General features: G+C 42.2%; 1 long non-coding RNA gene across 3 annotated transcripts; it reads right to left on the bottom strand.

The window, feature by feature from the left end:
- Positions 1–692: 692 nt before the first annotated feature.
- Positions 693–26,030, bottom strand: LOC121533188. Of its 3 annotated transcripts, XR_006659036.1 has the most exons (3): positions 25,520–26,030; positions 6,333–6,424; positions 693–3,129 (listed from the first exon to the last, which is right to left on the bottom strand). It is a non-coding gene; the product is annotated as an uncharacterized LOC121533188 (long non-coding RNA). The 3 variants fall into 3 exon arrangements; XR_005994423.2 differs by lacking the exon at positions 6,333–6,424; XR_005994422.2 differs by lacking the exon at positions 25,520–26,030 and having other exon boundaries at positions 6,333–6,786.
- Between the last annotated feature and the right edge of the window lie 256 nt (positions 26,031–26,286).

Here is a 26,286-nt window from a genome sequence, read left to right as displayed (position 1 = left end):
CATATAATTAAAACATTCTAGAGTGCATAAATCAACTCGTAGGTCCGGCGCTACAGAAGTTGATAGCTTGGGTCTCCAAATTTCATCCTGGCAAATTATGAGGACATACAATAAAAATGTTGAGTAATGGCACAGCTATTTATAGCCTTCTTCACTGTGGAAAAGGGGCCAAAATGCATATCATGTTAATATGATTTTCAGTTTGCTTCCATTTGACTGGTTTCACATTCATCTCCAGCGATCATAAGGAAAAATTATCTAAAGCAATTGCTATTTGTAATTACAATCCCCTTCTCCAAATGGATTACTCATTTACCTAGCTCTTATCAATTAATACATGCATGGAGAATGGTGTTATTTCTATTGGAAATAGGTTTTTCCACCTGGAACCGACAGGTGCTCGACCTTATTCATGGTTTCCTCGCATTTAAAGGCGGTGGAATTATGAGGTAATTAAGTCAAGGGCAGAATACGGCGTATCTATAGACACATCTCTGCCACACCTCTATCTATGATCTCCAGCCCAAATGAATAGCTGGCTGTCACATGCGTTTCCTCATGCTTAAGTTCAATGTCAGAATACAAATAGAGAGGAGTGCATAGAAAGGGAATAAAGTTCAATTTACGCACGCATAACTCTAACATGACTTCCCCCCCTAAGTGAACAAAAATAATGACTCCCACACACTATATACTTGCAAATCAATCATTTTATTGACAAACGCAACATTTCAGTCACATTTTCGGTCAAGACATACAGAAAAGGAAGTGAATTTGTGGGGTCACATGAACAGCGTGTGTGTGGAAATAACTTGTCTGGACTTCCTCAACTCAAAGCAAAAGGGGTACTCCCGGGGCGAATGGCATTGATTTACGCAGTCCCGTTCCTGTGTGTGTGTGTTGTGACTCTTGACTGTGTGTGAGGGTGGTTTTAGCTCCAGCTCAAAGTTTTTATGGCCTTTTCCCCACGGGACTCGGCATGTCGAACGGGATGGAGAACTCATGACTGCAGTTTGGGGCGGCACATCCCCTTCCTCTCCCCTCCTCCTCCCCCTTACACTCCCTTCTCCTCTCCTCCCCTCTCGTCCTCCTCTCCCCTTCCCTCCTCCTCCCACCCTTCTCTCCCCCCTCCTCTCTGTGTATCTCCTTTGTCTGATAAGAGGTTGAGCTCCACGCCCCATTCATGTCATGTGCTGCTCATCACCATCGCATGGCAACAACACACACACAAGAACGTGTGTTTATGTCTCTGACTGACTGGTAGTCTGTGTCTCGGGAATGTATTTTGAATGTGCTTGGAACTTCACATTTAGCATTTTGCCATCTTTGTGTGTGTGTATTGTATGTAAGTGTTTTAGCATGTGGGAGCAGTGGACCAGGGAGCAATCCTGTGAGTGGTGTTAGGTCCCTGTGAGTGGGTGTGTATGGTCTGGGTCGCCGGCTTTTAGTACTGCAGGGCCTCCGCTCACCTCCCTGGGACCATTCATCCACACCCACGCCTCTCTCCATCCATCCTTTCTCCATCCATCTCTAGTCTTTATCCTCCATCCATCCATCTTTAGTCTCCATCCATCCTCTCTCCATCCAGCCTCTCTCCATCCAGCCACTCTCCATCCATCCTCTCCTGTGGACCAAGGAGCATTCCATCCTGTGATTGTTGCATGAGATACTGTATTACATTCAGACACACACAAATACACATATGCACACAACACCCGCGACTACACTAAAAACACATATACACCTTCAGGGGATTTTCTCCTTGCTGTAGAACAAACAACAAGACAATTGCATTGATTTAATTAGCAAAAGCTTACGTTTTAAAGTAAAGCATTTCAGAGAGGGAGAGAGAGAGAGAGAGAGAGAGCTTTGTTGATCTGTCAGGTAAAGGTCGGGCTGCTGCTGGATCAGCTGGATTGATCTGTGGACATAAACATGTATGCTGGGCCTGTACACGCCTGTGATTAAGGGCTTTGGGAGTGGGAGTTTGTGTGTGTGTCCTCTGTTAAGGATCATTCATCTATGTGTGTGTCTGGCCCCTGGTGGGGGTTATTCAGTGTGTGTGTGTGTGTGTGTGTGTGTAAATGCACAGAGAGCTATTAGCTACACATTACATTGCCCCTGTATTTGATGTGTGGGATTTAAATGTGCTCTTTCTACATGGCCTGTCTTTAACAAGCCCAGTGGGAATGGGCTTTCTCAGAGAGGGCTTAAGCTCCTGGTAGGAGTATGTCTCGCCTCAGCGTGTGTGTGTCTGCGGTGTGTATGGCTGCTAGTAGGGGGGGCCATTCGCCTCTGTGTGTGTGTATGCGACTGTCAGCGTGTATCGTGTGTGTGTGTGAGTGAGTGAGTGAGGAGCAATGGTCGTAACTCACAGTGACTGTAAGCAGAGGCCCTGGCAGGGTGGCCTCAGTGGTGCTGCTGCGGTGCCGGTGGGCCCTTCTCCATGTCACACACAGACCACCAAGCCTCCCTCCAACCTGATACTGCTGCCTGCCAGAGACCTCCCACAGGCCCACAGCACAGACCAGCTCAGGTAGCACATAGTCAAAACATATGGAGAAACTAACTGCCAGGCTGTGTGTGTGTGTGTGTGTGTGTGTGTGTGAGAGAGATAGAGAGATGCAAATAAGGAAATAGTGGGGTAGAGGGAAGGAGAAAGGTGAGAGTGAAAGAGAGCGGGGGAGAGGGAGAGAGTTCAGCCTTTGACCTATGACCCACAAGTTCAATATGTCCTCCCTCTTCAACTTGATCTCATCAGGCTGTGTGGTCTTCATTTCCACCTGTCACTGGATGCTTTATGACCTTTAACCCAGCCTATACGGATAATATGTATACAGTGAGAATACATTCATTCAATGTTAATTCAACATTTGGGATAAAGATTGTAAGAGTTGAGTTTGGGTTGTGAAAGAGTTTGAGAGGTAGTGTAAGGAGGATGTCGTTTTTACCTGATAACTGCATCCGTAGTTTTGAATGTAGCAGAGACGCTTGCTACCAAAGATAGCTCCTACCTTAAGACGTTCACATTGGCGGCAGTTGGTGTTCTGGTTGTTTACTTGCTGTCAATGGCAATTCCCTATTTGGTGGAGGCTGAGAAACTCCATGGAAGCCATCTGGCAAACAACTCTAAACAGGGCAGATGACATTGTTATGGCATTGTTCAAAAATACATACAGCACGTGAGTTTCCCTACCATATTCATAGTACTTTGTAGTCGACCGAGAATACAGTACATGAGCACCACAACTTGATGACTTTAAAGTCCATCCAAACATCTCAATACATACTGTAAGTTAAAATGATGTACTCAAAACTAAGTAGGGAATAAATGTAGTGAAACTTTAGGAAGGGAAAGCAAGTGTCACTGTGTACATTGCCTTCAATAAGTATTGACACCCCTTGAATCTTTTCACATTTTCTTGTGTTACAGCCTGAATTTAAAATGGATTAAATTTAGATTTTGTGTCACTGGCCTACACAATAGCCCATAATGTCGAAGTGGAATTATGTTTTTAGACATTTTTACAAATTAATTAAAAATGAAAAGCTGAAATGTCTTGAGCTGAAAAGTCTCAACCCCTTTTATGGCAAGCCTACATAAATTCAGGAGTAAAAATATGCTTACCAAGTCACATAATAAGTTGCATGGACTCACACTGTGTGCAATAATAGTGTTTAACATGATTTTTGAATAACTACTTCATCTCTGTACCCCACACATAGAATTATCTGTAAGGTCCCAAAGTCGAGCAGTCAATCTCAACCACAAAGACCAGGGAGGTTTTCCAATGCCTCCCAAAGAAGGGTAGCTATTGGCAGAAAAGAAAAGCCGACATTGAATATCCCTTTCAGCAGGGTGAAGTTATGAATTATACTTTGGATGGTGTATCGATACACCCAGTCACTACAAAGATACAGGCGTCCTTCCTAACTCAGTAGCCGGAGAGAAAGGAAACGGCTCAGGGATTTCACCATGAGGCAAATGGTAACATTAAAACAGTTACAGAGTTTAATGGCTGTGATAGGAGAAAACTGAGGATGGATCAACAACATTGTACACTACATATCCAAAAGTATGTGGACACCTGCTCGTCAAACATCTCATTCCAAATTCATGGGCATTAATATGGAGTTGGTCCCCCATTATCTGTTATAACAGCCTCCACTCTTCTGGGAAGGCTTTCCACTAGATGTTGGAACATTGCTGCAGGGACTTGCTTCCATTTAGCCACGAGCATTAGTGAAGTCGGGCACTAATGTTGGGCGATTAGGCCTGGCTCGCAGTCGGCGTTCCAATTCATCCCAAAGGTGTTTGATGGGGTTGAGGTCAGGGCTCTGGGCAGGTCAGTTGATTTTATACACCTGTCAGCAATGGGTGTGGCTGAAATAGCTGAATCCACCAATTTGAAGGTGTGTCCACATACTTTTGTATATATAGTGTAGTTACTCCACAATACTAACCTGAATGACAGAGTGAAAAGAAGGAAGCCTGTACAGAATAAAAATAGTCCAAAACATGCATCCTGTTTGCAATAAGGCACTAAAGTAAATCTGCAAAAAGATCCTGAATACAAAGCGTTATGTTTGAGTCAAATCCAACACAACACATCACTGAGTACCACTCTTCATATTTTCAAGCATGGTGGTGGCTGCATCATGTTATGGATATGCTTGTCATCAGCAAGGACTAGGGAGTTTTTTAGGATAAAAATAAACTGAATAGAGCTAAGCACAGGCAAAATTCTAGAGGAATACCTGGTTCAGTCTGCTTTCCAATTCACCTTTCAGCAGGACAATAACCTAAAACACAAGGCCAAATATACACTGGAGTTGCTTACCAGGACTATATTGAATGTTCCTGAGTGGCCTAGTTACAGGTTTGACTTAAATTGGCTTGAAAATCTATGGCAAGACTTGAAAATGGCTGTCAAGTAATGATCAACAACCAACTTGACAGAGCTTGAAGAATTTAAAAAAGAATGATGTGCAAATATTGCTTACAATCCCGGTGTGCAAAGCTCTTAAAGACCTAACCAGAAAAACACACAGCTGTAATCACTACCAAAGGTGATTCTAACATGCATTTCATTTTCAATAAATTTGCTAACATTTCTAAAAACATGTTTTCACTTTGTAATTATGGGGTATTGTGTAGATGGGTGAGAAGAAAATCGATTTAATCCATTTTAAATTCAGGCTGTAACACAACAAATGTGGAATAAGTCGAGGGGTATGAATACTTTCTAAAGGCACTGTGTATATTTACTGGGCTCAGCTCAAAGCAACCTGAACCTAGGAGGGAGGGAGTAAACACGGACACACACTTCCTCAGGGCAGCACACTGCACAGTGATCTATTGGAGTTGGGTGACAGATACTGAGAATGCCTGGGCCTAAATTCAGCCCTCCACTTCATCAAAAACATCCTTCCTCCGTAGCCTGGATGAGGGATGTGTACACTTCTCCTGATGGCTGGGAGCAAGGCAAACAGGCCAAGCAGCGTGTCACACTGAAATATCTCCCCGTCTGGCGAGAGGTACATACACATATAGGAACACACAGACAGACAGACAGATACACACAGGTGCACACCGAGGTACACACACGGACACACACAAATAGAAGTGCATACACACAGGTGTGTGAAAACACACACACACACAAAATCATGGTGTAGCCCACATACCAGGCAACTGCATTAATAAGCAGAGAAAAAGGGATGAGAGGAGAGCAGAGAGAACCACTTCACTCCAGCCCCTTGTGACTCTACTAGTGTAGTAAATCTCACCCAGCCATCCCATCCCATGTCCCACTCCACACCATTGTAAACCGCAGCCTGCATGAGGTGAAAGTTCTGCCTTTATTTATTTGATCTATCCTTTGTTTAACCAGGCGAGTCCCACTCAGATGGTAATCTGGTTTACAAGGGAGTTGAGAGAGTTGATTCTCTAAGCTCAGTGGGCCATGACCACATAATGCTCTGTACAGTACAACAGACCTATACAGATGGCTATTTAACACATATGACCGGCCTAGATGCAGTTTCTAATGGGAAATGTCAAGCATTCACTTTACTTCTCTCTCACCTCTGCTGCTAATACTGTTCTATTCCCGCCTCTAATTACTACGCCTTTTAAACAAACCAGAAATGAATCCATTTCATTCCCTTCGCCCAATTAAACCATCCATCCTCTTACTTACGCCCACCACAGGGTTATCTTTCTCTCTCTCTTTCTCTGAATGAGACTTGACTCATTGTCCCCAGTGGGAGAGAAGAGTAGTTTAAAGATTCTCACTACTCCAGTTGACTTCCTGGAAAACTAGACCCACCGTGACTGTCTCATTATCTTTATGCTGGAGTCCTAGACTATCCCACAAAGCCAGGGCTCAGTCGGATCACAAGGCCTCTAGACGGTCTGAACCTGCGGAGGAAGAGAGAGAAAGAGGGGAGGAAGAGAGAGTGAAAAGGGAAGACAGATTAAGAGATAGACAGAGAGAAGAGAGAGTGCGGTGTGTTCATGCTATCCTCTCTGTTAACCGGAGGGCATTCGAGGCTACATCACACATCACTACTCTGTATGCTAATTGGTTGCAGCGTCTGTTACTCGGCAGCCAATCCCCCGTCAACACCTCAGCAGACACCCAGGGTCAACTTGTATGTGTGTGGGAAGGTGTTTTCTGTTGGGTACACAGTGCCTTCAGAAGTATTCATATATTCAATAGATTTTATTCTCACCCATCTACACACAATACCCCATAAAGACAAAGTGAAAACATGTTTTTAGAAATGTTTGTAAATGTATTGAAAATGAAATACAGAAACATCTCACACCCCTGAGTCAGAACATCTTAGAATTGCATTAGGCAGCGATTACAGCGGTAAGTCTTTCTGTGTAAGTCTCTAAGAGCTTTGCACACCGGGAATGTATAATATTTGCATATTTAAAAAAAAATTAGTTGGTTGTTGATCATTGCTAGACAGCCATTTTCAAGTCTTGCTATAGATTTTCAAGCAGATTTAAGTCAAAAAATGAACTAGGCCACTCAGGAACATTCAATGTCGTATTGGTAAGAAACTCCAGTGTATATTTGGCCTTGTGTTCTAGGTTATTGTCCTGCTGAAAGGTGAATTCATCTCCCAGTGTCTGGTGGAAAGCAGACTGAACCAGGTTTTCTTCTAGGATTTTGCCTGTGCTTATCTCTATTCTGTTTATTTTTATCCTAAAGAAATTCCCTAGTCCTTGCCGATGACAAGCATATTCATAACATGATGCAGCCACCATGCTTGAAAATATGAAGAGGGGTACTCAGTGATGTTGTATTTACCCCAAACGTAACACTTTGTATTCAGGACATAAAGTTAATTTCTTTACCAAATTTTTTGCAGTTTTACTTTAGTGCCTTATTGCAAACAGGATGCATGTTTTGGAATATTTTTGTTCTGTTCAGGCTTCCTTCTTTTCACTCTGTCATTCAGGTTAGTATTGTGGAGTAACAACAATGTTGTTGATCCATCCTCAGTTTTCTCTTATCACAACCATTAAACTGTTTTAAAGTCACCATTGGCCTCATGGTGAAATCCCTGAGCAGTTTCCTTCCTCTCCAGCAATGGCGTTAGGAAGGACACCTGGGTCTTTGTAGTGAATGGGTGTATTGATCAAATCAAATTTTATTTGTCACATACGTGTTTAGCAGATGTTATTGTGGGTGTAGCGAAATGCTTGTGCTTCTAGCTCCAACAGTGCAGTAATATCTAACAAGTAATATCTAAGAATTTCACAACATATACCCAATACACACAAATCTAAGTAAGGGATGGAATTTAAGAATATATACATATATGGACAAGTAATGAATGATACAAAACTAATAATGTAAAAAATAATACATAAAAAGGGATATTCAGTGTCTGCTTTTTATTTAATTTTATGTATCTACCAATAGGTGCCCTTCTTTGTGAGGCATTGGAAAACCTCCCTGGTCTTTGTGGTTGAATTTGTATTTGAAATTCACTGCTCGACTGAGGGACCTTACACATAATTGTATGTGCGGGGTACAGAGATGAGGTAGTCATAAAAAAATCATGTTAAACACTTATTGCACACAGAGTGAGTCCATGCAACTTATTATGTGACTTGTTAAGCACATTTTTACTCCTGAACTTATTTAGGCTTGGCATAATAAAGGGGTTGAATACTTATTGTCAAAAAACATTTCAGCTTTTCATTTTTAATTAATTTGTAAAAATGTAGAAAAGCATTTATCCACTTTGACATTATTGGGTATTATGTGTAAGCCAGTAACACAATATCTCAATTTAATCAATTTTAAATTCAGGCTGTAACACAAGAAAATGTGGAAAAAGTCAAGGTGTGTGAATACTTTCTGAAGGCAATGTATCAAAGTATTTAGAGAAAATGCCTTTATATGGTTATGGCCGAAACTTTTCAAGCGTTTCTCAGCCTTTAACCTGGTTTTTATTGGTATCTCATAATTGAAAACCAATTATCTTATGTTATGTTAAAGGGCCTTTGTGTTAGCTTAGCTGGAGAGTGTTTCACTTGTTGGAACAGGTTATTTTTAATGGAGTTCATGAACAAGGCAAAGTTGAGTTCAGTTTACTGCATTACATTAATTTTCTTCTCTCTCGCTCTGGGAATGGAGACGAGTGTTTACTCCAATACAACTTCTTTATTAACAAATTTAGATATATAAAATGGCCGTGGCAGAAGTTGCTAAAGCTTCAAAAGACTGCAGTTGTGTGGTGTGTTAAATTATAAACATTACCCGACTTTAGAAGAAATCTACAGCCAAGTTCTATAAATGGTAGCATTGATGCAACAGTTGGCTACTGAATAAAATATATTTATTGAGAAGAAGACGAAGACAATGAAGAAGATTAAGAGGAATAATAAAAGACGAAGAAGGCAGGAACCACCTGGAACGATCTAAAGCAGGGGTCACATTCTGAGTCAAAATGCAAGCCGAGATCTACCGTTCATATTCGTTTTTTTACATGATTTAAAAAACGTAAGCCTAGGCAACAGTACTGTAGTAATGAGGTTTGTGCAGTAGGCTATAGGCCCAAAACATTATCACTGCATATTGGCTTTTCTTCTCAGACCATTTTTTACAATTATATTTCAACATTTGAGGTAGGCTATATGATCACACCGGTAATAGATCAGTTGTTGTATTACTTATTATTATTTTAGGGTGTGGATCAGCTTTAATATTGCAGATAGATTGTAGCTTCCATCAATGTAATTGTCTGCATCATTTCCAATCCCCATATATATATAATATATATACACACACACACACACACACACAGTACCAGTCAAAAGTTTGGACACACCTACTCATTCAAAGCCTTTTCTTTATTTTTACTATTTTCTACATTGTAGAAATAACACATATGGAATCATGTAGTAACCAAAAAAGTGTTAAACAAATCAAAACATATTCTATATTTGAGATTCTTCAAATAGCCACCCTTTGCCTTGATGACAGCTTTGCACACTTGGCATTCTCTCAACCAGCTTCACCTGGAATGCTTTTCCAACAGTCTTGAAGGAGTTCACACATATGCTTTTTACAATGTAGAAAATAGTAAAAATAAAGAAAAACCCTTGAATGAGTAGGTGTGTCCAAAATGTTTGACTGGTACTGTATATACATTATAAAATATATTTTGATTTGTTTAACACTTTGTTTGGTTACTACATGATTCCATATGTGTTATTTCATAGTTTTGATGTCTTCACTATTATTATTCTACAATGTGAAAATAAAGAAAAACCCTTGAATGTGTAGGTGTGTCCAAACTTTTGACTGGTAGTGTATATATAAATATACATACATATACATACACATACTTATATATTAACATATCTTTTTTTTTTTTATATACTTTGTTTATTGAATTTTCAGTACCAGCATTTAGTAAATAATTGCACTTGAAAGTTATTTGGTATGAATATGGAACAACAATTTGAAGACAACGATACAGCAAAACATGAAGAGACAGACATGAAAGAAAAAATAGACATTAAGTACATAAATAAGATAAAACACAAAAAAAAAAAAAAAAAAAAAAAAAAGGAAGAATATCTGTTTTGATCCAGTTGTTATAGGTCAGCTAGCACAGTTATTACCGTCCTTAACATCCGAGATGTCGTATATGCACATACCAGGCTTCTTACATCACCAATATATAAATATACATCACTCTGGAACTGCAGGGAAATGTATTCTTTTGACATAAGAAAAGAAGGGGAGCCCACTTTGCATAAAATTTGTCTACAGACCCATTGAGTGTCTGTTTTATTTTCTCCAACTTTATGCAATTCAAAATAGATTTAATCCAAAGAGCATGAGAAGGGGCTGCAGAGGATTTCCATCTAAGTAAAATTAATCGTCTCGCTAACAACGTGACAAAGGCAATTACATCCTTATTCATTTTGGTCAATTGTATTGTGGGTAAGGAAACTCCAAATAATGCAATGAGAGGGTCTGGCTCGATCTGTGTGCCGCTTAATTCTGAGAGTGTGTTAAAGATGTCTTTCCAGAAACCAACCAGAGATGGGCAGCACCAAAACATGTGCACATGATTAGCAGGGGACTGGTTACATCGAACACAATTAGGGTTCACATCCTTGTAAATTTTTGATAGTCTTGCTTTGGTCCAGTGGGCCCTATGAATGAGTTTGCATTGGATGAGGCCGTGTCGAGCGCAAATAGAAGAGCTATGTACCCTTTTGAGTGCCTCTTCCCATAGTTCATCAGATATTTCCTCACCCAGTTCCTCCCTCCCAAGAGGATTTGATATTGTTTAATGAGATGGCTTGTAGTGAGCAAATTTGACTATAGATTATTGACATTGTGCCTTTCTGATTAGGAAGAGGGGTGAGAAATGTGTCGAACTGTGTTCCACTAGAAAGGTTGGGGAATCCTGGATCTATGCTGCGGATGTAACTCCGGACTTGTAAGAATCTAAAAAAATGATGTCTGGGGAGACCAAATTTAGCTGATAGTTGTTGAAACGTACTAAATGTATTGTTAGTATACAGATCTCTGAATCTTTTAATACCGAGATTAGACCATGTTGAGAAAGCACCATCAATCATAGATGGGGGAAAAGCTGGGTTTGAGGCTACCGGAGCCAAGGAAGAGGTTGTTTGAAACCCAAAGTGGCGCCTAAATTGATTCCAGATCTTCAATGTTGTTTTGACACATGTATTGTTGGTGAAGGAGGAGTAAGGGCCTGTAATAGAGGAGTGAGCGAGGAAGACAGTGATGCCGGTGTAGACGAGGCAGCCTCCATCTCCAGCCAAGTTGGGGGTGGGAATATTACTCTGCTCTGCAACCAGTACTGAATGATCCTAAGGTTAGCGGCCCAATAATAGAATCTGAAATCTGGTAGAGCTAGACCGCCGTCTGGTTTGGGCCTCTGCAAGAGCTGTTTTCGCATCCTAGGAGGCTTTTTGTCCCATATAAAGGGTAGAATTAGGCCGTCGATCTTTTTGAAAAATGTATTGGGTAGAAATATTGGAAGGCACTGATAGAGGTATAAGAATTTAGGGAGAGTATTCATTTTAATAGAGTTAATTCTAGCAACTAAGGAGAGGTGTAGCAAAGACCACCGTTCCAAATCGTCCTTAGTACGGGTTAAGAGAGGAGCAAAGTTGGCTTGAAAAAGGTTTTCAAACCTAATTGTGACATGTACCCCGAGATAAATAAAACTGCTGTGTGCTATTTTAAATGGCAAGTTATGTAAAGGGGATTTTTTTGCAGCCATGTTAAGTGGCATCAATTCACTTTTACTGAGATTTAGTTTATACCCTGATATGTGACCGAAGGATGCGAAAGTGGCAAGGGCAGCAGGGACAGAGACAGAAAGATTGGATGTGTATATTAATAAATCATCTGCATATAAAGACAGTTTGTGTTCGTGCCCGTATCTGACTATGCCTTTGATGAGGGGGTTGGAGCGAAGTGCTATTGCAAGTGGCTCTATGGCGAGGGCAAACAGTAAGGGACTTAAAGGGCAACCCTGACGTGTCGATCTTTGCAGAGGGAAGCGATCTGATTGAGTGTTATTAGTCCTGACAGAGGCTTGGGGGGATGAGTACAGAAGTTTTATCCAGGTCATGAATTTGGAGCCAAAGCCAAATTTATTTAGAGTGTAAAAAGGTATTTCCATTCCACCCGATCAAACGCTTTCTCCGCGTCCAGGGATATAATGGCTTCAGAGGTATTGTTGACAGAAGGATTGTATATAATATTAAATAATCTTCGGAGATTGAAGAATGAGTGTCTATTTTTTATAAATCCTGTTTGATCCGGAGAGATAATTGATGGGAGGACTGTTTCTAGCCGCGTTGCCAGAATTTTGGCTAGAATTTTATAGTCCACATTTAGCAGGCTAATTGGACGGTATGATGCACAGTCAAGAGGGTCTTTGTTTTTTTTAAGAATAACACAAATGGTTGCTTGAGTGAGAGTATGTGGGAGAGCACCATTTACAAATGCATCATTGTACATTTCAATTAGAATAGGGGCTATTTTGGTGATAAACTTTTTATAAAACTCTGTCGGGTAGCCATCAGGCCCTGGGCTTCTCCCAGATTGAAGGGATTTGACAGCGTTAGACAGTTCTTCAACAGTGATCGGCTGCTCTAATTTTTTTTACCAAATCCCGGCCGACCGAAGGCACAGATAGTGAGTGGAAGAAATTATCCAATTCCAGTGTATCCGCTTTACTTTCAGAGGTATATAGAGACTGGTAAAATCTCTTGAACTCCTCATTGATCCCCCAGGATCTAATGATATCCCAGATGATGTACGAATTTTTGTAATCTGAGATGATGATGATTGTTGACGTAACTTGTGAGCTAATAATTTACTGGCTTTCTCTCCTTGTTCATAGTAAGTGCTCCTAGACTTGACAAGCATTTCAGTAACCTGGTCTGTTAATAGTGTGTCAAATTCTGCTTGCAGAGTTAAACGTTCCTTATAAATATCTGGGGATGGTGAAACGGCATAAATGTCATCTAATTGGGCAATACAGCGTGTTAGCATAGATAACCTATTCCTTTTCAATTTGTTCTCATGTGCGGTGTAGGAGATAATTTCACCTCTGATATAAGCTTTCAAAGTTTCCCAGAGAGTAGACGCAGAGATGTTTGGGGTTCTATTTGTAATCATGAAAAAGTCGATTTGACTCAAAACAAAGTTGACAAAGTGTTCATTACTGAGCAGTTGGGTTTTTAGTCGCCAAGGCGGTCGCTGATTGTCAACATTTTGAAAAGCTACTTCCATAGTAACAGGGGCGTGGTCAGATACAACAATTGGGTTATATGAACATGAAGTTATGGAGTGGAGGAGCCGGTCATCAACAAGGAAGTAGTCTATGCGCGTAAAAGTGTGGTGGACCGATGAGAAAAAAAGAGTATGCTTTCCCAGCTGGATTAACCATTCTCCAAGGATCTGAGACTGCGAATTCAGACATAAAGGTTCGAACAACTCTAGCTGAGGTTGATAGGGTGGTAGGTTTAGTGGAGGATCGATCCAATTGTGGGTCTAACCAACAGTTAAAGTCACCTCCTAAAATCAACATATGGGTGGACATATCTGGGAGTGTAGAGAAAACCGATTTGAAAAAATCACCGTTGTCCCAATTAGGAGCATAGATATTAACAAGAAGAACCTTTGTATTGAGCAGCCTACCACTGACAATTATATATCTACCATGGGGATCTGCGATCACCTTAGAACATGTAAAAGGTACCGATCTGTGAAGTAAAATAGCCACCCCTCTCGCCTTACTCTGAAATGAGGAATGGAACACCTGACCCACCCATCTGCACCTAAGACTTGAGTGTTGTGATACCTTCAGATGAGTTTCTTGGAGAAAGATGATGTGAGCTTTCAAATGATGAAGATGGTGTAGTACCTTACTACGTTTAACTGGGTTATTTATGCCCCTGCAGTTCCAAGTAAGAAAATTAAAGCCATTCCCTCCAGCAGTATGGGCTACACTAGGCTGAGTCATATCTTAAGAGAGAGAGGATGTGTAAAGGACAAGGTACAATGTAAACTGAAGATCTTAGTTGAACCTAAAAGCGCAAATGTAAAAAACAAAGACAAACGAAGAGGCACAAAAAACATATACAAACTATATACATGAACAAACCCTTCCTCACACCCGCCTTGCCGAACATCTCCCCAAATGAGATGCAAGCAAAACCCTAAATACGAAGAAAGTTTAGAGCTAAGCATGATAACTCTTACTCTGTGCTACCTAAGATTAGTGACCATTTAACTAGAGTAAGCCAAACATGAATAGAATGGTCCCCAATAGAGTCTAAGGAAAACTATCCTCGATTAAGAGAGGTTTAACCTCGACGCAGATGGTAAATAATCAGACTGAAACAGCCATGCAGACCCCCAGATATTGGCATTAGAGGCGGCAAACCTGGGCTGGAAATAAAAGATAAAGAAGAGAATGACATTCATATGTCGATGAACCCAGCAGAGATGGCTTCGTTAGTCACCCATTCGGCCTGCTAACTAGCCTGCTAGGAAGACCAGCTAGCCAACCATTTGTTACAAACCATGCGGTACAACAGCCGCTTTCACGTTCTTGTTGATGAAATCTGCCGCTATAGCCGGGTCCTCGAATCTGTGCATGGAACCCGTCCGGTAAAGTCAGTCTCAAAACCGCAGGGTAGATGAGGCCGAACTTCACGCCCGGGCAGGTGTGTAGTTGGCGTTTCACAGCTCCAAAGCTAGCCCGCCTCTTAGCCACAGCTGTTGTGTAGTCCGCAAATATCGAGACTCTTTTACCCTTATGTAGAAGAGGGGATGCTTCTCCCGATCTTCTCAGTATGTCGTTGCGGACGTGAAAGAAATGCACCCTGATGACAAATGGTCGTGGGGGTTCTCCATCCCTGGGTCGGCTACGCAGAGTGCGGTGAGCCCGGTCTAGCAATGGCTTCTCCTCTAGCCCGAGCAGCTCCTGAAGTAGCTGGGCCATGTACTCCGTGGGTCTTGGGCCCTCCACTCCCTCCGGTATTCCCAGTAGACGAATGTTGTTCCCTCCGCATTCTACTTTCCATATCTTCGCATCTATTATCGAGGAATGCCACCCTAGTTGTCAATGAGCCGACGCTAGCCTCTAGCTCGCTAATGCGAGTGCCGTGGTCTGTAGCCCCTCGCTCCAAATCCGATAAAGTCACCCCATGTGCGTCGAGCTTATTCTGTATACTCTCGATAGATTTTTTAAGCTCGTCTTTGATCGTTGATATCTCTGACCTGAGGTTGGTAGAGAGACAGTCAATTTTTCCGAAAATGTCGGCTTTGAGGGTGCCTATCACGGATTGTAGCATCTCCACAGTCAGTGTTTCCGTGGGGCCGGCATTGGTAGCGTTCGGTGGCGGGGGTGAGTCGGGAGAAGTTGCAGGCTTGTTGCGGCCTGCTCTTGCAGACTCTGTTTTTGGTCGGGTTGATGTCATTACGAATTTAAATTTATTAAACTTGAACTGAGTTGTTTATGGGTCTCTTCAGACGCCTGGGCAAACAGAAATGTATGCAGTTTTGCAAAGTTAAATATATAAATTTGGTCACTAACTCAGGAGCGATAGGGAGACGCGTGCTACATCCTTGGCTTCCAACAGCGCCCCCCCAACATATCTTTTTAAAATATAAATATCAGCCCAGTTGTTGTATTACTTGTGAGAGACAGCTGAGTGAGCATACATTTAAATAATTTGCTTTTTAAAATTTTACTGGGCTGATGGAGCCTGCATCTGATGGTCAGTCTCTGCGGAGGGAGAGAGCAGCAGACTGAGAGTCCTCTGCTGACACTGACCAAAAAGTGACACCGTCTTCCAGCTGATGGCGAAACCCGAGTGGCATTGCATTATTTCTGGCTCATTTCTGGCTCATGCACAAATTAATGTTGTTACTCCTATGACCAGAGAAAGTGAAATATTCCTCAATATTAAAAAAGACCCAAGCCGTTAATAATAACAACGCAAGCCTATTGATACACTTTCCTACTCATTCATTGCAGCTGTAGTGCTGGTTGTAGCGCTAGTGGAAGTAGGGAAACGTGCATTTTATGGCTTATAAAAGTGTTGAATAGAAAGTGTTGAGTAAAACTTAAACATGAACTCACTCATAAAAACAGCAGCTCTTTGCTGTATTCGATTGACAGTCTCTCTCTAGTCATGGTTTTAAAAGTTTAAATATTTCACAGTATCAACTTTGCTGTAGCTTTCTTTCACGCCTGCTACGTTACTGCAGACACAGTAATCTGAGCCATTCGATTGGTAGGCCTATAGTGCACTTGATTTGCTCCGTCCGGGAAGGCAGGGTTTGTACCTTCAGACATATGAAATGGTTCAAAATGGGAACACATCGCCTACCCAGCGTGCAGGGTAGCTAAATCGGGTGCACCTACCGCCAACAGCACGAGTTGAATAAGAAATGTTGGCGATCGACTAGGAATGCCTTGGAGATCGACCAGTTGATCGCGATCGACCGGTTGGTGAACACTGATCTAAACAAAGCATTCCAAAACAGGGTTTCGATGTCGAAGCGCTGTAAAGCCCCTTTTTAAAGCCCCTTTGCTCCACTGCAAGCTAAAAGGGAAGTCAAGGAAGTCAAAAGATCCTACTTGCAGTGTTGGAGTGTGAAACGGACGGCCGGAGGTTTGATGCCAGTGTCAACTCCAGACGTCACATGACCAAAAGAACATCCCCACAGTGTGTGACGCCTCAGATCCCGCAGTGCTATGTACACTTCTTATTCTTGGAGCTGGCCAAGACAAAGACTTGTGGAATAACAAAAAGCAAAAGGGGCAATGAAAGATGCTGTCCACTAAAATAAAAGACATTAGGTGTCATGAAAAAACACTTGCCCTCTTTGGTTACACATGTAAAATATATTATAAAACATGGGCAGCACTGTTGGTTTTGGAGTTGGGCAGCTATGGATGGCCAGGCCAAGGGTTTCTATGTCCTGGAATGAGAGGGCGGCTCCAAGAATAAGAAGGCACATCACTAACTGCTGGGCAAGGGTCTTCTGAGGTCTGCCTTGTCACATTGTGATCCACAGACATCAATCTAGTGCCAACATAAAACAGCTCTTTGTTCGCCCTGTAGAACAATTGGTGGAGCATGGCGCTTGTAACGCCAGGGTAGTGGGTTCGATCCCCGGGACCACCCATACAGTGGGGGAAAAAAGTATTTAGTCAGCCACCAATTGTGCAAGTTCTCCCACTTAAAAAGATGAGAGAGGCCTGTAATTTTCATCATAGGTACACGTCAACTATGACAGACAAATTGAGGAGAAAAAAATCCAGAAAATCACATTGTAGGATTTTTTATGAATTTATTTGCAAATTATGGTGGAAAATAAGTATTTGGTCACCTACAAACAAGCAAGATTTCTGGCTCTCACAGACCTGTAACTTCTTCTTTAAGAGGCTCCTCTGTCCTCCACTCGTTACCTGTATTAATGGCACCTGTTTGAACTTGTTATCAGTATAAAAGACACCTGTCCACAACCTCAAACAGTCACACTCCAAACTCCACTATGGCCAAGACCAAAGAGCTGTCAAAGGACACCAGAAACAAAATTGTAGACCTGCACCAGGCTGGGAAGACTGAATCTGCAATAGGTAAGCAGCTTGGTTTGAAGAAATCAACTGTGGGAGCAATTAGTAGGAAATGGAAGACATACAAGACCACTGATAATCTCCCTCGATCTGGGGCTCCACGCAAGATCTCACCCCGTGGGGTCAAAATGATCACAAGAACGGTGAGCAAAAATCCCAGAACCACACGGGGGGACCTAGTGAATGACCTGCAGAGAGCTGGGACCAAAGTAACAAAGCCTACCATCAGTAACACACTACGCCGCCAGGGACTCAAATCCTGCAGTGCAAGACGTGTCCCCTGCTTAAGCCAGTACATGTCCAGGCCCGTCTGAAGTTTGCTAGAGTGCATTTGGATGATCCAGAAGAGGATTGGGAGAATGTCATATGGTCAGATGAAACCAAAATAGAACTTTTTGGTAAAACCTCAACTCGTCGTGTTTGGAGGACAAAGAATGCTGAGTTGCATCCAAAGAACACCATACCTACTGTGAAGCATGGGGGTGGAAACATCATGCTTTGGGGCTGTTTTTCTGCAAAGGGACCAGGACGACTGATCCGTGTAAAGGAAAGAATGAATGGGGCCATGTATCGTGAGATTTTGAGTGAAAACCTCCTTCCATCAGCAAGGGCATAGAAGATGAAACGTGGCTGGGTCTTTCAGCATGACAATGATCCCAAACACACCGCCGGGCAACGAAGGAGTGGCTTCGTAAAGAAGCATTTCAAGGTCCTGGAGTGGCCTAGCCAGTCTCCAGATCTCAACCCCATAGAAAATCTTTGGAGGGAGTTGAAAGTCTGTGTTGCCCAGCGACAGCCCCAAAACATCACTGCTCTAGAGGAGATCTGCATGGAGGAATGGGCCAAAATACCAGCAACAGTGTGTGAAAACCTTGTGAAGACTTACAGAAAACGTTTGACCTGTGTCATTACCAACAAAGGGTATATAACAAAGTATTGAGAAACTTTTGTTATTGACCAAATACTTATTTTCCACCATAATTTGCAAATAAATTCATTAAAAATCCTACAATGTGATTTTCTGGATTTTTTTTTCTCATTTTGTCTGTCATAGTTGACAGGTACCTATGATGAAAATTACAGGCCTCTCTCATCTTTTTAAGTGGGAGAACTTGCACAATTGGTGGCTGACTAAATACTTTTTTCCCCCACTGTACGTAAAAATGTATGCACACATGACTGTAAGTCGCTTTGGATAAAAGCGTCTGCTAAATGGCATATTATTAGAACGGTTATGCTACACACACATTTTCCCCCTGAAATGTACTATAAATGGATTTTGCTTTGCCTTCAAGACGAAGGGGGTTTGCCAACATAAAGACCAAAGAGGAACAATCATGTTTTCTCTGATTTGAAGGAGCTCCATTGACAGTTTTGATAGGGGCAGAAAACAGTTCAACTGTCATATTAGAGGGGTTTTGAGGAAGAATTGGATTTCCCCTTACGGTCATGTCGTCCTATCAACTGAGCCAGGCTGGACAAGGAGGACTAGACTGTGGGTCTTCAAGCTGTAGCTTCATGCTGTGCTGTTGAGACCGACTGAGAGAACCCAAAGATACTTCGGAAACCATGAAAATCTCATTAAGTTCACCAGCCCCACTCAGTCCTTGAGAAGACTACAGGAGGCCATTTGAGGTAGCAAGGTGGTCTCCCTTTAGTCCTTTCCATCGTACTGTGCAGAGATTTGAACGGTTGAGCATCTGTGGCTTATTCTACAAAGTATTTTTTAGCGTAAAAGTTGTCTATTAGTTACTGAATGACAGGGATTTTGTGCATTCTTGCCAATACAGACCCCCTGCCAACATTAGTTTACTGTGAACGCTTAATTCAACGGCCACAACCATATCTAAAGCATCAAGCATCATCAGACACATGCCAATCGCCCAACGGAGTGCTGGACACATTGCACAATGCACGTCAGGGGCCTCCTGGTTTTGCAATGCAAACTAAGAGAGTCGGAAAGGTTTGCTAACATGCATCGTTGACCCCAAATTGCCAGAAAACAACTACAAATCTCTCAGCACCTCTCCAATGGCTGGTTGGCGAGGACAAGGAGTGAAGAGAAGTGTATAAATGGTCTTCCATAATATTTGTGCTGAATGAGGCAGTTTTCTCTGAAAAACTGGCCCTATATTCACAGAATGGAAACACATAAGCACTAACGTTAGCACTGAATATGAATATGAGGTATGCATATACGCAAACAAACTCACCATGACAAACTGGAAAAGGTTAGCCTGCCCATTAGCCTGCAAAGCATTCATTCCATGCTTTGTCGGCGACTCAGCGCACAAGCCTCCACGCCAACAAGCAACTTGACATTCCAGTCCATATGAAACAAAGCAAACAGTGGGTTAAGGAGCCGCCAGAAGTGCAGCATTAGTGTACACAGCCATAAGTCAAGAGATCTGACCAAGATAAAAATTGACAGGACTCCTGTTTAAAAGGCAGGGAAAGCCTAGGAGAACTGTTTAGCTGACCTTTCAACTCCTCCTCCTAAACTTAGGCTCATTGTGCAACATTGGGCTCGGCATCTTGGTTGTTTACAATGGCGATATATGGAGCACAGGCGGATTAAATTGTTGCCTGCTGTTAAAATACATTGGATTTGTTGATGCTGGTGGGTGGACTCTGTTTAGTGAACTCTCCAATTAAACACAATCAGGCTATTTCAGAATGATGGGAATTTACCAAGTATTATAAACACTATCCAGGTGATTGGGAGTGAGACCTTTAATGATTAGTAGTTACTGGAGGAAATTACCATTGTGGAGATGCAACACATGGTTAAGCCATAGCTAAGTCGTTCTATTTACTCTGGGTTGTCCCCATCATAAAGCGTCTCAGAGTAGGAGTACAGATCTATGATCCGTTTTTTGCCTTTTAGATCATAATGAATATGATTGTATGGACAGGGGGGACCTGATCCTAGATCAGCACTGCTACTCTGAGACGCTTTGTGAATACGTGCCCAGGTCTCAGACACTCAGTAGCTGGTTGGCTGAAATCAGGTTGGAAGAGTTTATTTATAAAGGGGGATACAGCAGAGGGTGAAGGTGTGCTCCACTTTCTCGCCCGGCGTCTCTGCCTTTGTGTCGGTGTGTTTGTGTAGGATTTGAGTGGCTCTTCAAGTGTTGGAGCTCCATCTGTTAGGCCCACACACCTTAATCATGGCACCCATAGTCAGTGAGATCTGGGCCCATGCCGCCGCTGAAGGGAGCCTGGGCTCGTCCCATGGGTGTGCCCTTCTCTCCTGTTGAGTCATACATCACACAACACCAACCACCCTCCATGGAGACACACCCACATGTTACCTCCTTCCACACTGACATCACACAATACATGCACACAATGCACATCACAATACATGCACACGGCACACAATACACTCACCCAACACACACCAGCCCCCACCTGTCGGCCGACCAGCCCTCCACCATTGGCCATTATCAACACCTGAATCACCACTCACAGCTTGGCTTCTTTAGGCCTGATGACTCACACTAGAGGGGGTGCATAGAGAGCCCATGGTGCATGTCATACAGGTAGTTCTCTCACCATTCACCTTCTCTTTCTGGAAATGTTTGTCATCATCACTCAAAGGAACCTTTGTTATTCGAAAGGATTTCTCCAATGACAGAGATGGAGGAGCATCATCCCTCAAGAAAGAAACAGGAAGAACTGGACTTTAAACGGCCCAACTCACCTCCCCCTCCCATCTATAGTCATCGGAGACACTTCCCAAATCTTCAAGACTTTTGTAATGGAATATTTTGACAGCATGCAATGCTTAATTACTTTGCTGGAGTTGCAGAACTTCAAACCTGCACCGACTTGCTGTAATAGAAATACAAAATTAATTAAATAGGAAGGGGGGCATGACTTTGTTTCAGTGCGAGGACAAGAAGATACTACTCTGTTCTGTTCCTCTTCAATTGAAACCAATGGCCCTTAGCCATCTTACCACTGCCATTACCATTGTGTCTAAGGACAGACTTCTACAGAGCCTCTGAACCTAGTAGAGCACAGTGTCTGTCCTGTGATAGCTGTATGAGATTCCACATGCTCTGAGTAATTCCTCCCCCTCCCTCCCCCCTCCTCCCACACTCCTTGTGCGGTGCGTGGCCCTGAGTCATCAGCCCAGCCAGGCACCCCACACTTTCCTTCCCAGCCCCTCTCTGGCTGTGGCAAGGAGGACGGCGGATTCACCGACCAACCGAAGATTCACGATCACTGAATAGCCTCCGAAGGTGATGAGTCACCCCCACGGCGGAGCACTCCTCTCCGTCTCCTCCAGCCAGCCTCCCCTCTCAGAGAGTTCTCCAACCCCACCACACCCCACCCGGATCAGATCAGAATCCTCTGTCCGTCTCTCTGTCTGACCCTTGGCGCAAAGTCAAGACACTGAAGGACATATAGCTCACTTGTCTGCATGTTAAACAATGGAGACTGGGGTGATAATGACATCCTCAGGCCAGCCTGCAGGGTACATAGCTGTCATTAGTGAGGATGAAGATGTCTATAGTTCTGTCTGGCCAAAGTGTGCTCTGATCTCGAATCATCCCACTCATCTAAAGTATCGTGATGCTGAACGTAGCACCTTGAACGAGCAGTGAACTTCGGATAAGAACATCTGAGGGCAGAGTTGCGTCTAACTAGATTTGTTTGACTAATTCATTGACAAGTTAGGAAAGCACCCTGACGACGGTCGTAATGTCGAAATGCGTCAGTTGAGAATAACAAATAAGCATTTTCTATTCCATTTTCAATGCCCTCCAACTTGCTCCAAGACTGTCTGAACATCTTTCAGTGACGTGACAATGTGACCAATGGATTTCATAGAGCTTGTAATGTGTCAGTATGAGTGATTCGCCCATAACATAGAGACTTGTTCTAATAGGAGATTTTGTTGACCATTGCAAGAGCAATAAGGATTTTTAGGGGCATTATGACTGGGTTAATAAAACACAGCTGCCCCTAAAAGTCCCTCACTTTTCTTGCTGCCTTTTTCTCTTTCTCCCTCCCTCTCTCTCTCTCTCTCTTTCTCCCTCTCTCTCTTATGTCTCTTCCAAACTTTTTGAGATTGAACTGTAGCGTTTACTGGCTTGTGGACTGGCTGAGGAGTGGGTTCACAGCTTCGATTAGTTGGGTACTAGCAGAAATATGGCTGGATCATTCGGAACAACAGAGGTGAAAGAAAAACCAACCGGCCGGTCGGTCGGCCAACACATTAGACTTTTGGGTTTAGATGGATGGGGCTAGAGGGTTGCATATTTCACACAAAGCAATTTATGAATTGTATATTTATAATGGCTGAGTTTTATTAGGATTAGCGTAGGCGTTTTAAAAGGAGTTGAATGAGTTCAGAACTTCAGAGCTTCAGTCTTTCTCAGGAGGGTCCCTAGTCTAGTTCATTAGCTCTTCAGCTTTACTGTAGCAGACAATGTAAACACAACCTAGGCCAGTTGAATTAGAGGAGTTTGCTGTATTCACAATTACTACGTAATGACAATATGTTACATATGTTATGTCTTTTGAATTGCTGTATTTAAGTTGGAAACTCGACGAACAAATCCAATGACCTGACATACCTTGAACAAGCATTCCCTGGCATATACTCACAAATGTACTGTAGGCCCAGGCCTAGATACAGCTGCAGTCTGTGTTAGAGACTGATATGGTCTGGTTAAAGTGATTACAAGGACTATTGCAAGTGGCGAGATGAGCCTGACTGGACCTGGAACAATGTAAAATGCCATTGAGAAAGGCTTGGCAGGCGGTAGGAGTGAGCACTGTTTACATCCCAACTTTAATCAGTACTCTTGGTGGATATCCCAGATATCTAGCATAGCCATGGTGCTTATTCAATCCAGGCCCAGGCCCGTGTCACCAGCCTCACAAGCCTTCTTACTTAGGCCCTCTACTCTCTCATACTCATACTGGCTGTTTTCCTGGTTGGTATTGAAGAGTTGTTGTGTCATGCAGTGTTTTTGGTTTAGTTTTTGTACTGAGTCATTTAATCTTTATGGTAGTAGGATGTAAATTAGCATAGTCCTACATATATCTTAAAATGACCTGAAACAGAGCAATAGGAAAGTTAATGATAGATTACGCCCTCAAACTAAGTGAGAAGCTATGTGTTTCAGTTTTTAATCGATCTAAACTTGAAACTCAGTTCACTCTTGATGTGAATTTTTATGATGATTATCATTTCTCCAGTTAGAAGATGATACATTTGACAAATGCTAATCTTATAGGTCTATTGTCTTTTATGCTTATACTGATGATAAACTAATTAAGTGTTAAAATAAGGTCACTGATGTGAAAAATAGTTAAACAGAGCTGACACATCTGACAATTGCAGCTTATCACAACTGTAGCTTAAAACAGCAGGCTTGTATAAACAAAGTCTGTGTTAAAGGAGTGAGAAGAAAACGGCCTACTTAAACTGTAAAAAAAGAATAAAAAGAAAGAAATGTATTGATGACATGCATTTTAGTCAGATGGTGGGATAATAGGCCTAAATAGTAGAGGTTGTAATACAGTACTATGACAATGATCATCAGATATATAATAATGAGGTATTATTGCATTCAGCTTTAAATAAAACACATGATTTAGCATAGGTCTTACCTATGTGTCATTTCAGCATGTAGATGTCACCATCAGCATGCCTAATATTAATTACATAAAGCATTTAGGGTATAGATGCTAAATACATTACTGGGGTATGTAGGCTATGGCATTCGGCTAGCGAAAATATGTCTGAGACTAATTTGGTAACTGACTTCAATGCTACCTTTATGACTTCAACACACTTTAAGCAGATTAGAAGATGGACTTTTCTCCCCCTCAGTTGCTTCAACTTTTATCTTAGACATGAAAGTATGGTCAAGTAGACTGTTAAGAGATATCATAAAAGTTATTGCATCTTTGCATGAATACGTTTTTTATGGGCCATTCAAATACTATTTCCAAGATGTAGGTCTGATACATGTTGAGATGAGCACATTTAGGCCTGTCATAGAGATTTAAGCCCACATTTCACATTTATAAAACATATGGACTTGATAGGATATAATCTAAAAGCAGTTATAGATCAGTGTTGTAATAGGGTATTAAATAGTTTTGCTGCTGACTTGTCATCATTTGTAGGACAATCTTATTACAACAATGAATAAAAAGCTCAATTTGACCCCCTCACTTCTAGAATAAGGAACAATATAGGCTATATATTAATTGTGTGTTATAATTGATATTTTAATATCAATCCCTGTGAGGCCCTTAAACTAGGCCTGTGCGTTTTGCGCAAAAGTTACACTTGGTTTGGTTGCCCATGTTCAGGGCAGTGTGCAGTGCATGTCGTCTCCCCAAATTGCATTAGTGCGAAGATAGTTCACAAGTACAGAACCTATATTTTGTCAGTCCACTTGCAATATATTCTGAACGTGTTGGTCACATGAGCCAGAAACTGGGACTTTGTAGGCCAGTTGAATGAATGAGGACTCACCTTGCCCGCAAAGACCCAGCCTCTGGCACACACTGATTTCAGAGCACTCTATAATTGTGTGAGGAATTAATTGTGGCTTGTCCTTGATTTGTAAAAGTGTATTATGATGCATAATGATGAACAAAATATGCTAAATCCTGGTATTTTAGCATTCATTCAGTATATCCTATTCAAAAACGCAGTTGGCACAAATTAATTGTCCCAATAATGTCGACTACTTCCTATCCAGACAAGAAGGCGCAACAATAAATTCAAAGAAATCTACAGAACCATAATAGGATATTCATATTCACTGTTTGACTGAGCTAACGTTGTCTTTACCTGATATTCTTCAATGTCACAAACATGTTGAGCATAAACGCGCAACGCGGTAGGATCCGTGATGTCTCTCGTCCGCATCCGTTGGACAGCAAGATGACTTCGCGCAAAACCCTCGCTTGATGAGGAGTGTATGGGAGAGATTGGAGATGCGTGCGAAGTTGAAGTTCGCCACCACCGCCCCTATTTTTGATCAGTTGCGCTGGTATTGCACAATCCCCAAATTTAGAAATAATATCCTTTGGGACGAATTGCACCATTTCCTTTCAAAATAACTTGAAATGTTGTTTTCTCCAAAACAAGAACTACGCAACAGTGTAGCCCTCGTGCCACGGTGCCAGTGATTCCCCAAAGCTTTTTTTTCTATGGATAAATGCGATGTTTTCCAGTCTGAGAGACCCCGGTGCTCACGCACCGCCGACTGTCCTCAAAATATCCATTCTCTGGAAACGGACTTGCTGATGTTATTGCCCTGTTGTAGGCTATATGACCACGACATCGCCAAGAGCTGGAAGGTGTTGATATATGGTGTTGCGTCCTCGTGCTGGGACCTCCCCAAAATGGACTTCTGCTAAGTGGTAACCTGGTTATTTTGAGCGCGTCACTTCGACTCGTCTCCAAGTTATAGGTTTCCATTGCCAAGGTTGGGCGCAGCAATTGTACTGATATTGTTATAGGCTACTTATTGATGGAATAGACATTCATAGAAATCGGCAAACTATTGACAACACAATGAAAGAAAAGTGGACACATTCCTGTGGTTTCTCTCT

The sequence above is a fragment of the Coregonus clupeaformis genome, unplaced genomic scaffold (genome assembly GCF_020615455.1).
Source record: "Coregonus clupeaformis isolate EN_2021a unplaced genomic scaffold, ASM2061545v1 scaf0715, whole genome shotgun sequence".
Lineage (NCBI taxonomy): Eukaryota > Metazoa > Chordata > Actinopteri > Salmoniformes > Salmonidae > Coregonus > Coregonus clupeaformis.
Note: the sequence above shows the minus strand (reverse complement) of the source record. Positions and strands in the feature narration are given on the sequence as shown.